Source organism: Aegilops tauschii, chromosome 3 (genome assembly GCF_002575655.3).
Source record: "Aegilops tauschii subsp. strangulata cultivar AL8/78 chromosome 3, Aet v6.0, whole genome shotgun sequence".
Lineage (NCBI taxonomy): Eukaryota > Viridiplantae > Streptophyta > Magnoliopsida > Poales > Poaceae > Aegilops > Aegilops tauschii.
In genome coordinates this window covers 526,249,667-526,260,339 of record NC_053037.3, presented here as the reverse complement: position 1 = coordinate 526,260,339, position 10,673 = coordinate 526,249,667, and positions in this window count along the sequence as shown.

Sequence of the window (10,673 nt, the reverse complement as noted above, 5' to 3'; positions counted from 1 at the left end):
ATGGATACCAATGTTTTCCGTAAGTTTAGCACTAAATATGGACTTGACTCTGAGATAGTAGCTTCTTTCTGTGAATCATTTGCTACTCATGTTGACCTCCCTAAGGAGAAGTGGTTTAAATATCATCCTCCCATAGAAGTAAAAGTAGTTGAACCTATTAAAGTTGAAGAAAAGACTATCACTTATAATGATCCTATTGTTCCTACTACTTATGTTGAGAAACCACCTTTCCCTGTTAGAATAAAGGATCATGCTAAAGCTTCAACTGTTGTCAACAAAAGTAATATTAGGACACCCAAACCCCCTGAGCAAATTAAAGTTGAACCTAATATTGCTATGGTTAAAGATCTCTTGGCTGATAATATTGATGGGCATGTTATCTACTTCTGTGATGAAGCTGCTAGAATTGCTAGACTCGATTCTAAAAATAAACATAGACCTGTTGTAGGCATGCCTGTTATTTCTGTTAAAATAGGAGATCATTGTTATCATGGCTTATGTGATGTGGGTGCTAGTGCCAGTGCAATACCTCATTCCTTATACGAAGAAATTATGCATGATATTGCACCCGCTGAGTTAAAAGATATTGATGTTACAATTAAGCTTGCTAATAGAGATACTATATCACCTATTGGGATTGTTAGAGATGTTGAAGTCTTGTGTGGGAAGGTTAAATACCCTGCTGATTTTCTTGTTCTTGGTTCCCCACAAGATAGCTTTTGTCCCATTATATTTGGTAGACCCTTCTTGAGCACTGTTAATGCTAGGATAAACTGCAAAAAGGATATTGTTACTATTGGTCTGGGTGATATGTCTCATGAGTTTAACTTTGCTAAATTTCGTAGACAACCCCGTGACGAGGAATTGCCTAGTAAAGATGAAATTATTGGTCTTGCTTCTATTGCCGTGCCTCCTAATGATCCTTTAGAACAATATTTGCTTGACCATGAAAATGATATGTTTATGAATGAAAGGAGGGAAAATAGATGAAGTATTCTTTAAACAGGGTCCTATTTTGAAGCACAATTTGCCTATTGAAATCCTAGGGGATGCCCCTCCACCCAAGGGTGACCCTGTGTTTGAGCTTAAACCATTACCTGATACTCTCAGATATGCTTATCTTGATGAAAAGAAGATATATCCTGTTATTATTAGTGCTAACCTTTCAGAGAACGAGGAAGAGAAATTATTGAAAACTCTGAAGAAGCACCGTGCTGCTATTGGATATACTCTTGATGATCTTAAGGGAATTAGTCCCACTCTATGTCAACACAAAATAAATTTGGAGAAAGACGCCAAACCCGTCATTGATCACCAACGACGGCTAAAGCCTAAGATGAAAGAAGTGGTAAGAAAGGAAATATTAAAGCTCCTTGAGGCAGGTATAATCTATCCCGTTGTTGATAGTCAGTGGGTAAGTCATGTCCATTGTGTCCCTAAGAAGGGAGGTATTACTGTCGTTCCTAATGATAAAGATGAATTGATCCCGCAAAGAATTATTACAGGTTATAGGATGGTAATTGATTTCCGCAAATTAAATAAAGCTACTAAAAAGATCATTACCCTTTGCCTTTTATTGATAAAATGCTAGAAAGATTATCCAAACATACACATTTTTGCTTTCTAGATGGCTATTCTGGTTTCTCTCAAATACCTGTGTCAGCGGATGATCAAGAAAAGATCACTTTTACTTGCCCTTTCGGTACTTTTGCTTATAGACGTATGCCTTTTGGTTTATGTAATGCACCTACTACCTTTCAAAGATGCATGATGGCTATATTCTCTGATTTTTGTGAAAAGATTTGTGAGGTTTTCATGGATGATTTCTCCATTTATGGATCCTCTTTTGATGATTGCTTGAGCAACCTTGATCGAGTTTTGCAGAGATGTGAAGAAACTAATCTCGTCTTGAACTGGGAGAAGTGCCACTTTATGGTTAATGAAGGCATTGTCTTGGGGCATAAAATTTCTGAAAGAGGTATTGAAGTTGATAAAGCTAAGGTTGATGCTATTGAAAAGATGCCGTGTCCCAAGGACATTAAAGGTATAAGAAGTTTCCTTGGTCATGCCGGTTTCTATAGGAGGTTCATTACGGACTTCTCAAAAATTTCTCGGCCTCTGACTAATCTATTATAAAAAGATATTCCTTTCGTCTTTGATGATGATTGTGTAGAAGCATTTGAAATACTTAAGAAAGCTTTGATTTCTGCACCTATCATTCAGCCACCTGATTGGAATTTGCCTTTTGAAATTATGTGTGATGCTAGTGATTATGCTGTAGGTGCAGTTTTAGGGCAAAGAGTTGATAAGAAATTAAATGTTATTCAATATGCTAGTAAAACTCTAGACAGTGCCCAAAGAAATTATGCTACCACTGAGAAAGAATTTTTAGCAGTTGTATTTGCATGTGATAAGTTCAGACCTTATATTGTTGATTCTAAAGTAACTATCCACACTGATCATGCTTCTATTAAATATCTTATGGAAAAGAAAGATGCTAAACCTAGACTTATTAGATGGGTTCTCTTGCTACAAGAATTTGATTTGCACATTATTGATAGAAAGGGAGCTGAGAACCCCGTTGCAGACAACTTGTCTAGGCTAGAGAATGTTCTTGATGACCCACTACCTATTGATGATAGGTTTCCTGATGAACAATTAGGTGTCATAAATGCTTCTCGTACTACTCCTTGGTATGCTGATTATGCTAATTACATTGTTGCTAAATTTATACCACCTAGTTTCACATACCAGCAAAAGAAAAAGTTTTTCTGTGATTTAAGACATTACTTCTGGGATGACCCACACCTTTATAAAGAAGGACTAGATGGTGTTATTAGACGTTGTGTACCTGAGCATGAACAGGAACAGATCCTACGCAAGTGTCACTCTGAGGCTTATGGAGGACACCACGCTGGAGATAGAACTGCGCATAAGGTATTGCAATCCGGTTTTTATTGGCCTACTCTCTTCAAGGATGCCCGTAAGTTTTTCTTGTCTTGTGATGAATGTCAAAGAATTGGTAATATTAGTAGATGTCAAGAAATGCCTATGAATTATTCACTTGTTGTTGAACCATTTGATGTTTGGGGCTTTGATTATATGGGACTGTTTCCTTCCTCTAATGGATATACACATATTTTAGTTGTTGTTGATTACGTTACTAAGTGGGTATAAGCTATTCCAACTAGTAGTGCTGATCATAACACTTCTATTAAGATGCTTAAAGAAGTTATTTTTCCGAGGTTTGGAGTCCCTAGATACTTAATGACTGATGGTGGTTCACACTTTATTCATGGTGCTTTCCGTAAAATGCTTGCTAAGTATGATGTTAATCATAGAATTGCATCTCCATACCACCCACAGTCTAGTGGTCAAGTAGAATTGAGTAACAGAGAGCTTAAATTGATTTTCCAAAAGACTGCTAATAGATCTAGAAAGAATTGGTCTAAGAAACTTGATGATGCATTATGGGCTTATAGAACTGCATACAAAAATCCTATGGGTATGTCTCCATATAAAATGGTTTATGGAAAAGCATGTCACTTACCTCTCGAACTTGAACATAAGGCATATTGGGCCATTAAAGATATCAGTTATGATTTCAAACTTGCCGGTGAGAAGAGGTTATTTGATATTAGCTCACTTGATGAATGGAGAACCCAGGCCTATGAGAATGCCAAGCTGTTTAAAGAAAAAGTTAAAAGATGGCATGAAAAAAGGATACAAAAGCGTGAGTTTAATGTAGGTGATTATGTGTTGCTATTCAACTCTCGTTTAAGATTTTTTGCAGGAAAACTTCTCTCTAAATGGGAAGGCCTTACGTTATCGAGGAGGTCTATCATTCCGGTGCCATAAAGATCAACAACTTCGAAGGCACGAATCCTAAGGTGGTGAACGGTCAAAGAATCAAACATTATATCTCAGGTAATCCCATAAATGTTGAAACCAATGTTATTGAAACCGTAACCCCGGAGGAATACATAAGAGACACTTTCCAGAATGTTTCAGACTCGGAAAAGGAATAGGTACGTGGTACGGTAAGTAAACCGACTCCAAAACAGTTCTAATGGCAATTTTTATCCGTTTTGGAATATTTAATAAAATAGGAAAATAAGAAGCAGTCCGGAAAGGACACGAGGCTTCCACGAGGGTGGAGGGCGCGCCCCCTGCCTCGTGGGCACCCCGTGTGCTCTCCGGACTCCGTTTTCTTGCACGTTACTTCTTTTGGTCGGTAAAAATTCATTATATAACCTCCCGAAGGTTTTGACCACCGTATCACACAAATATCCTCTGTCTTTGTTTCGAGCTGTTTTTCTGACAGATCTAGATCACCATGGCGTCTCCAAGTGCCCCCAGGGACAAGTTCTTCGAGAAGGTCATCAACCCCTACCTCGCGGAAGTGCTGCAACATCTTCAAACCATTGAGATGCGTGAGGGGTTGTTGCACATCCGCTATGTTGAGGGACCAAGGAGGACCGGAAGCGCGGATAGAAGGCTCGAAGCAATGGAGCAACAAGTTTTCAAGTGTCAAGAGATGGTGGAACGCGGACTCGATGCCAACCACATAATGATCACGAAGCTCACCAACAACCACAAGCTAGATGTCAAGAACATTGGGGAGACCATCTTCAAGCTTCATGAGAAAATCGAGCACCTCCAGGCCCAGATCTACGACCTGGAAAACCAAAACTGTGAGTATGAATATAGATTCAAGAGGATGAGTTTGGCTGCAGATTTGAGGAACCCGGAGACTCGATTATCCTCCTATGATGGTGAGCCTATGCCTTGGAAGACGGACGACAAGCTTACATCATCAACAACTACATCGTCACTACCTCTGAGGAAGGAGAACTGAGTATTGGGTATGGGCACTCCCCTTGGCAACTGCCAAGCTTGGGGGAGGTGCTCCAGTATCGTATCACCATCACACTCCTATCTTTACCGTTTTTCTTAGTTCGATCCTTTTGGTAATATCTTGATCTAGTAGAATAAAGTTTTAGTATGATCTAGTTTTGAGTTTTACTTTATGATCCTTCTATGTAATCGAGTCCGTGAGCTATATATAATAAAGATTAGTGTTGAGTCAAGGGCTTGATTATCTTGCTATGATCTTGAGTGAATAAAAGAAAAATAAAGAAATAGAAAGAAATAAAGAGATCATATTTATCTTATGGAGAGTAATGACTTCATATATAAAGAGTATGATGATTAAAAGTTGTTGACAAACATAGTTTTGGTCATCATTGCAATTAATAGGAAGTAATAAAGAAAGAGAGGTTTCACATATAAATATACTATCTTGGACATCTTTTATGATTGTGAGCACTCATTAAAATATGACATGCTAAAGAGTTGATGTTGGACAAGGAAGACAACGTAATGGGTTATGTTTTCTTATATCTGAAATAAAGTATATTGTCATGGATCATCCAACATGTTGAGCTTGCCTTTCCCACTCATGCTAGCCAATTCTTTGCACCAAGTAGAGATACTACTTGTGCTTCCAAATACCCTTAAACCCAGTTTTGCCATGAGAGTCCACCATATCTACCTATGGATTGAGTAAGATCCTTCAAGTAAGTTGTCATTGTTGCATGCAATAAAAATTGCTCTCTAAATATGTATGATTTATTAATGTGGGAGAAAATAAGCGTTATACGATCTTGTGATGTAGAAGTAATAAAAGCGACGGACTGCATAATAAAGGTCTATATCACAAGTGGCAATATAAAGTGACGTTCTTTCGCATTAAGATTTTGTGCACCCAACATAAAAGCACATGACAACCTCTGCTTCCCTCTGCGAAGGGCCTATCTTTTACTTTTATCTTCTACCTTATGCAAGAGTCATGGTGATCTTCACCTTTCCTTTTTACATTTTATCCTTTGGCAAGCACATTGTGTTGGAAAGATCCTGATATATATATATCCAATTGGATGTAAGTTAGCATGAACTATTATTGTTGACATTACCCTTGGGGTAAAAGGTTGGGAGGCGAAACTATAAGCCCCCATCTTTCTCTGTGTCCGATTAAAACTCCATAACCACAAGTATTGCGTGAGTGTTAGAAATTGTGAAAGACTAAATGATGGTTGAGTATGTGGACTTGCTGAAAAGCTCTTACATAGACTCTTTCCTATGTTATGATAAATTGCAATTGCTTCAATGACTGAGATTATAGTTTGTTTGTTTTCAATAAAGTTTCCGATTCATACATGACATTGTGAATAGATTGTTACTTTATCATAAGAATTCATATGACAATATTCATATATATTGTTGTTATAAGAATGATCATGATGCCCTCATGTCTGTATTTTATTTTATCGACACCTCTATCTCTAAACATGTGGACATATTTTTCGATTCCGGCTTTCGCTTGAGGACAAGCGAGGTCTAAGCTTGGGGGAGTTGATACGTCCATTTTGCATCATGCTTTGATATTGTTATTTATTGCATTATGGGCTGTTATTACGTATTATGTCATAATACTTATGCCTTTTCTCTCTTATTTTACAAGGTTTACACGAAGAGGGAGAATGCCGGCAGCTGGAATTCTGGGCTGAAAAAGGAGCAAATATTAGAGACCTATTCTACGCAACTCGAAAAGTCCTGAAACTCCACGGAAGTCATTTTTGGAATTTATAAAAAATACTGAGCGAAGAAAATACCAGAGGGGGCCCACACCCTGGCCACGAGGGTGGGGCGCGCCCTACCCCCCTGGGCGCGCCCCTGCCTCGTGGGCCCCCTGGTAGGCCTCCGGTGTCCATCTTCTGCTATATGAAGTCTTTTACCCTGGAAAAAATCAGAAGCAAGCTTGCAGGACGAAACTCCGCCGCCACAAGGCGGAACCTTGGCGGAACCAATCTAGGGCTCTGGCGGAGCTGTTCTGCCAGGGAAACATCCCTTCGGGAGGGGGAAATCATCACCATCGTCATCACCAACGATCCTCTCATCGGGAGGGGGTCAATCTCCATCAACATCTTCACCAGCACCATCTCCTCTCAAACCCTAGTTCATCTCTTGTATCCAATCTTTGTCCAAAAGTCTCAGATTGGTACCTGTAGGTTGCTAGTAGTGTTGATTACTCTTTGTAGTTGATGCTAGTTGGTTTATTCGGTGGAAGATTATATGTTCAGATCCTTAATGCATATTAATACCCCTCTGATTATGAACTTGAATATGATTTGTGAGTAGTGACATTTGTTCCTGAGGACATGGGAGAAGTCTTGCTATTAGTAGTCATGTGAATTTGGCATTCGTTCGATATTTTGATGAGATGTATGTTGTCTTTCCTCTAGTGGTGTCATGTGAACGTCTACTACATGACACTTCACCATTATTTGGCCCTAGAGGAAGGCATTGGGAAATAATAAGTAGATGATGGGTTGCTAGAGTGACAGAAGCTTAAACCCCAGTTTATGCGTTGCTTCGTAAGGGGCTGATTTGGATCCATATGTTTCATGCTATGGTTAGGTTTACCTTAATACTTCTTTTGTAGTTGCGGATGCTTGCAATAGGAGTTAATCATAAGTGGGATGCTTGTCCAAGTAAGGGCAGCACCCAAGCACCGGTCCACCCACATATCAGATTATCAAAGTAACGAACGTGAATCATATGAGCGTGATGAAAACTAGCTTGACGATAATTCCCATGTGTCCTCGGGAGCGTTTTCCTCTATATAAGAATTTGTCCAGGCTTGTCCTTTGCTGCAAAAAGGATTGGGCCATCTTGCTGAACCTAATTTACTTTTGTTACTTGTTGCTTGTTACCAATTACCTTATCACAAAACTATCTGTTACCGATAATTTCAGTGCTTGCAGAGAATACCTGACTGAAAACTGCTTATCATTTCCTTCTGCTCCTCGTTGGGTTCGACACTCTTACTTATCGAAAGGACTATGATAGATCCCCTATACTTGTGGGTCATCAGGTATAGTAGTGCTAATAGATATTAGACAGGGTACATGATTTGAAGCAGTTTTTGCAAGAGGGGTAACTTGTGTCATAGTATATAGATTGATCCAACTAGCAGAAGTAAAAACCCAATCAAGTTGTTCCATAAGTGGTATATCCTGCATATTAGACCAAGTGAATCTTCTTCCCTTTAATGGAAGTTCCAGAAGGCCCAGGTGCCCAATGATCTCATTAAAAATGAAGATGTCATTCACATCTCCTCCAGGAAGGTTTCGATTATCAAGAGATTGAATAAAGTTAAAATCACCCATCAAAACCACTTTTGTTCTCGTTCAACCTCCAAATTATACAACCATAACAAATTCATCTCTCATTTCACCTTGGCAAGGCCCATAAACATTGTTAATTATTATCACCTCTATATGAATTCTACCATATTATTGATTTAAATTGGAATCTTCTTAGTTATGTGGACGTTACTCAATATTCACAACAACTTCCCGCTGCAACACGCGGGGTACCACCTAGTTTTGATAGAAGTGAAGTCATAGTATTATGCTACTTTGAGGAAGAAAAACTGAAGTTTGCAAATCATCTTAATTGCAAACTTGGTTCCTTTCCTACCTCTTATTTGGGCATTCCATTTAGTGAATCTTGGTTTGTGATGAAGGATCTTCATCCGGTGGTGACCAAGATCGATCATCGATTCGAGCCTTGGCAGGGGAGGGTACTCTCCAAGGCGTCAAGGACCATCCTGATAAATTCGTCCTTGGCGAGTCTCGCCATGTTTATCATTGGATTTTACCTTCTTCATGAAGGATTGCACGAGGAGATTGCCAAGGACCAGTCCAGATTCTTTTGGTTTGGATAGGGAGGCAAGCAGAAGTATCATATGGTCAAATTCTTTGAGCTTTGCAAGCCTAAGTATCAGGGGGTCTTTGCATTATTAGCTCCAAACATATGAGCATCACTCTCCTCGGCTCTAGCGCATTTCCAATAATGATGGCTATCTCTGGTTAGATATCATCAAGGTTAAATACCTAAGGGGCCAGCCACTTGCTTTCTGTCAACGCTCCAGTGGCTCTCAGTTTTGGCGAGCCGCGATTTAGTTGATGACGGTGCTCCGATTAGGCTCGTCCATCTCGGTGGGTACATGGACAATGAACCTGTTTTGGTTTGATCTAAGGGTCGACAACCAACAGTTGGGTGCCCGTTTCCCCATCATATTCCCCATTTGCGCCCTACCCAACATCTCGGTTGTGCCCGCCCTTCGGGACCTAGGGCAGCTGACATTCAGATGCTCATTCGGGCCTGTATAGCTTTATGCGTGGGAAGAGTTGCTGGATTGTGTTGTCCTTCACTCCCCCTCCGTCCGTCCTAACAACATACCTTGGAACCTAGAGGCTTCATGGCGTTTCTATACCAAGTCACCGTACTGACGTATTGCTCTCACTCAGAGGGGCAGAGGAGTTGTCTCAGATTCGAAACATCAAATTTCCTTTGAAATCCGGATCTTCCTTTGATAGCTCATTCACGGTAGGGTATCTTCAGGGGTGGAGGTACACAAGCGCAATGGCGTAGGCGATGACATGTGCCCGCTATGCTTGGTGCAAGAGGACTCGAATCACATTTTCTTCACTTGGGTGACCATCGAATTTGTTTGGAGCTGTATTCGGGAATTATTTGGGAGCATGTGGTGCCACTCAAATTTCTCAGATTTCTTCAAAGAACCTCAGGCTTGCTCTCCCTTCGAGTGGCGATGGTTGTGGCTGCTTTTCGGCAGAATGTCTTGGACAATTTGGACGATCCACAATAAGCAATTTATTGAGAAACTAATCTCATCATTGCTATTTACATACTATGTGATTTCCTGCAACAATGGAAGGTCCTAAGCAAGCAACCGGAGCACGAAGCCCTCGACGATATATCTACTAGACTTCGCTCCCTTGCGCAATGCCTGATGCCACCGGCTCCGCCTGATCCAGACTAGGGTCCCTGCCTTTTTATGTTTGTGTGCGTTTGTGGGCTTGTTGTTTAGCTGGTGCCTCCCGGGAAAATTTCAGGTGCTCCCCATGCTCCAGCTTCAAAACATCAATTTTAAAGTTTCAAAATTTTCAGAAAAAATGTGAATGCTCACAAGGAATATGACTACAACCCCTAAAAATTTCAGGTCCAAACTCGAAATGTACATTGAGAAACAAAAAAGACAAATTCCGATGTGAATGGTGTCAAACATTGCTTTTGTCTTTTTATGATACTATTCATGCTAGATTTCACATTTTCGTTTCTTAGTTTCCAATTAGAGTTTAGATCTGAATTTTTTTAGGACTTGTAGTTACATTTCTTGTGAACATTCACAATTGTTTTCAGAATTTTTTGAAACATTAAAAACTGATTTTGTAAAAAAAAATTGGAGTATGGGGAGCATCCCAAGGATGGGAGCACCTGATATTTCCCCGGTGCCTCCCAGGAGACTAAATTCTTGTGTTGCTACTTGGATCTTGTACTTTGAGAACCTTGTTACTTTTTTTAGGGTAAACATCTACTTTATTTAAACATGGCCGAGATTTCATCTGCGGTTACACTTAAGATACAGTCAGGAGGCGCATAGCGACATTCCACACACGCTCCATCACCTACAGTTATCCTAGCCAGGATATGAGCAGCCTTATTTGTAGACCTCCTTCTCCAAGTGACTTTACAGCCTTGCCATCCATGCATGAGACTCTTAATATCTTCAACTATGGTGCCCA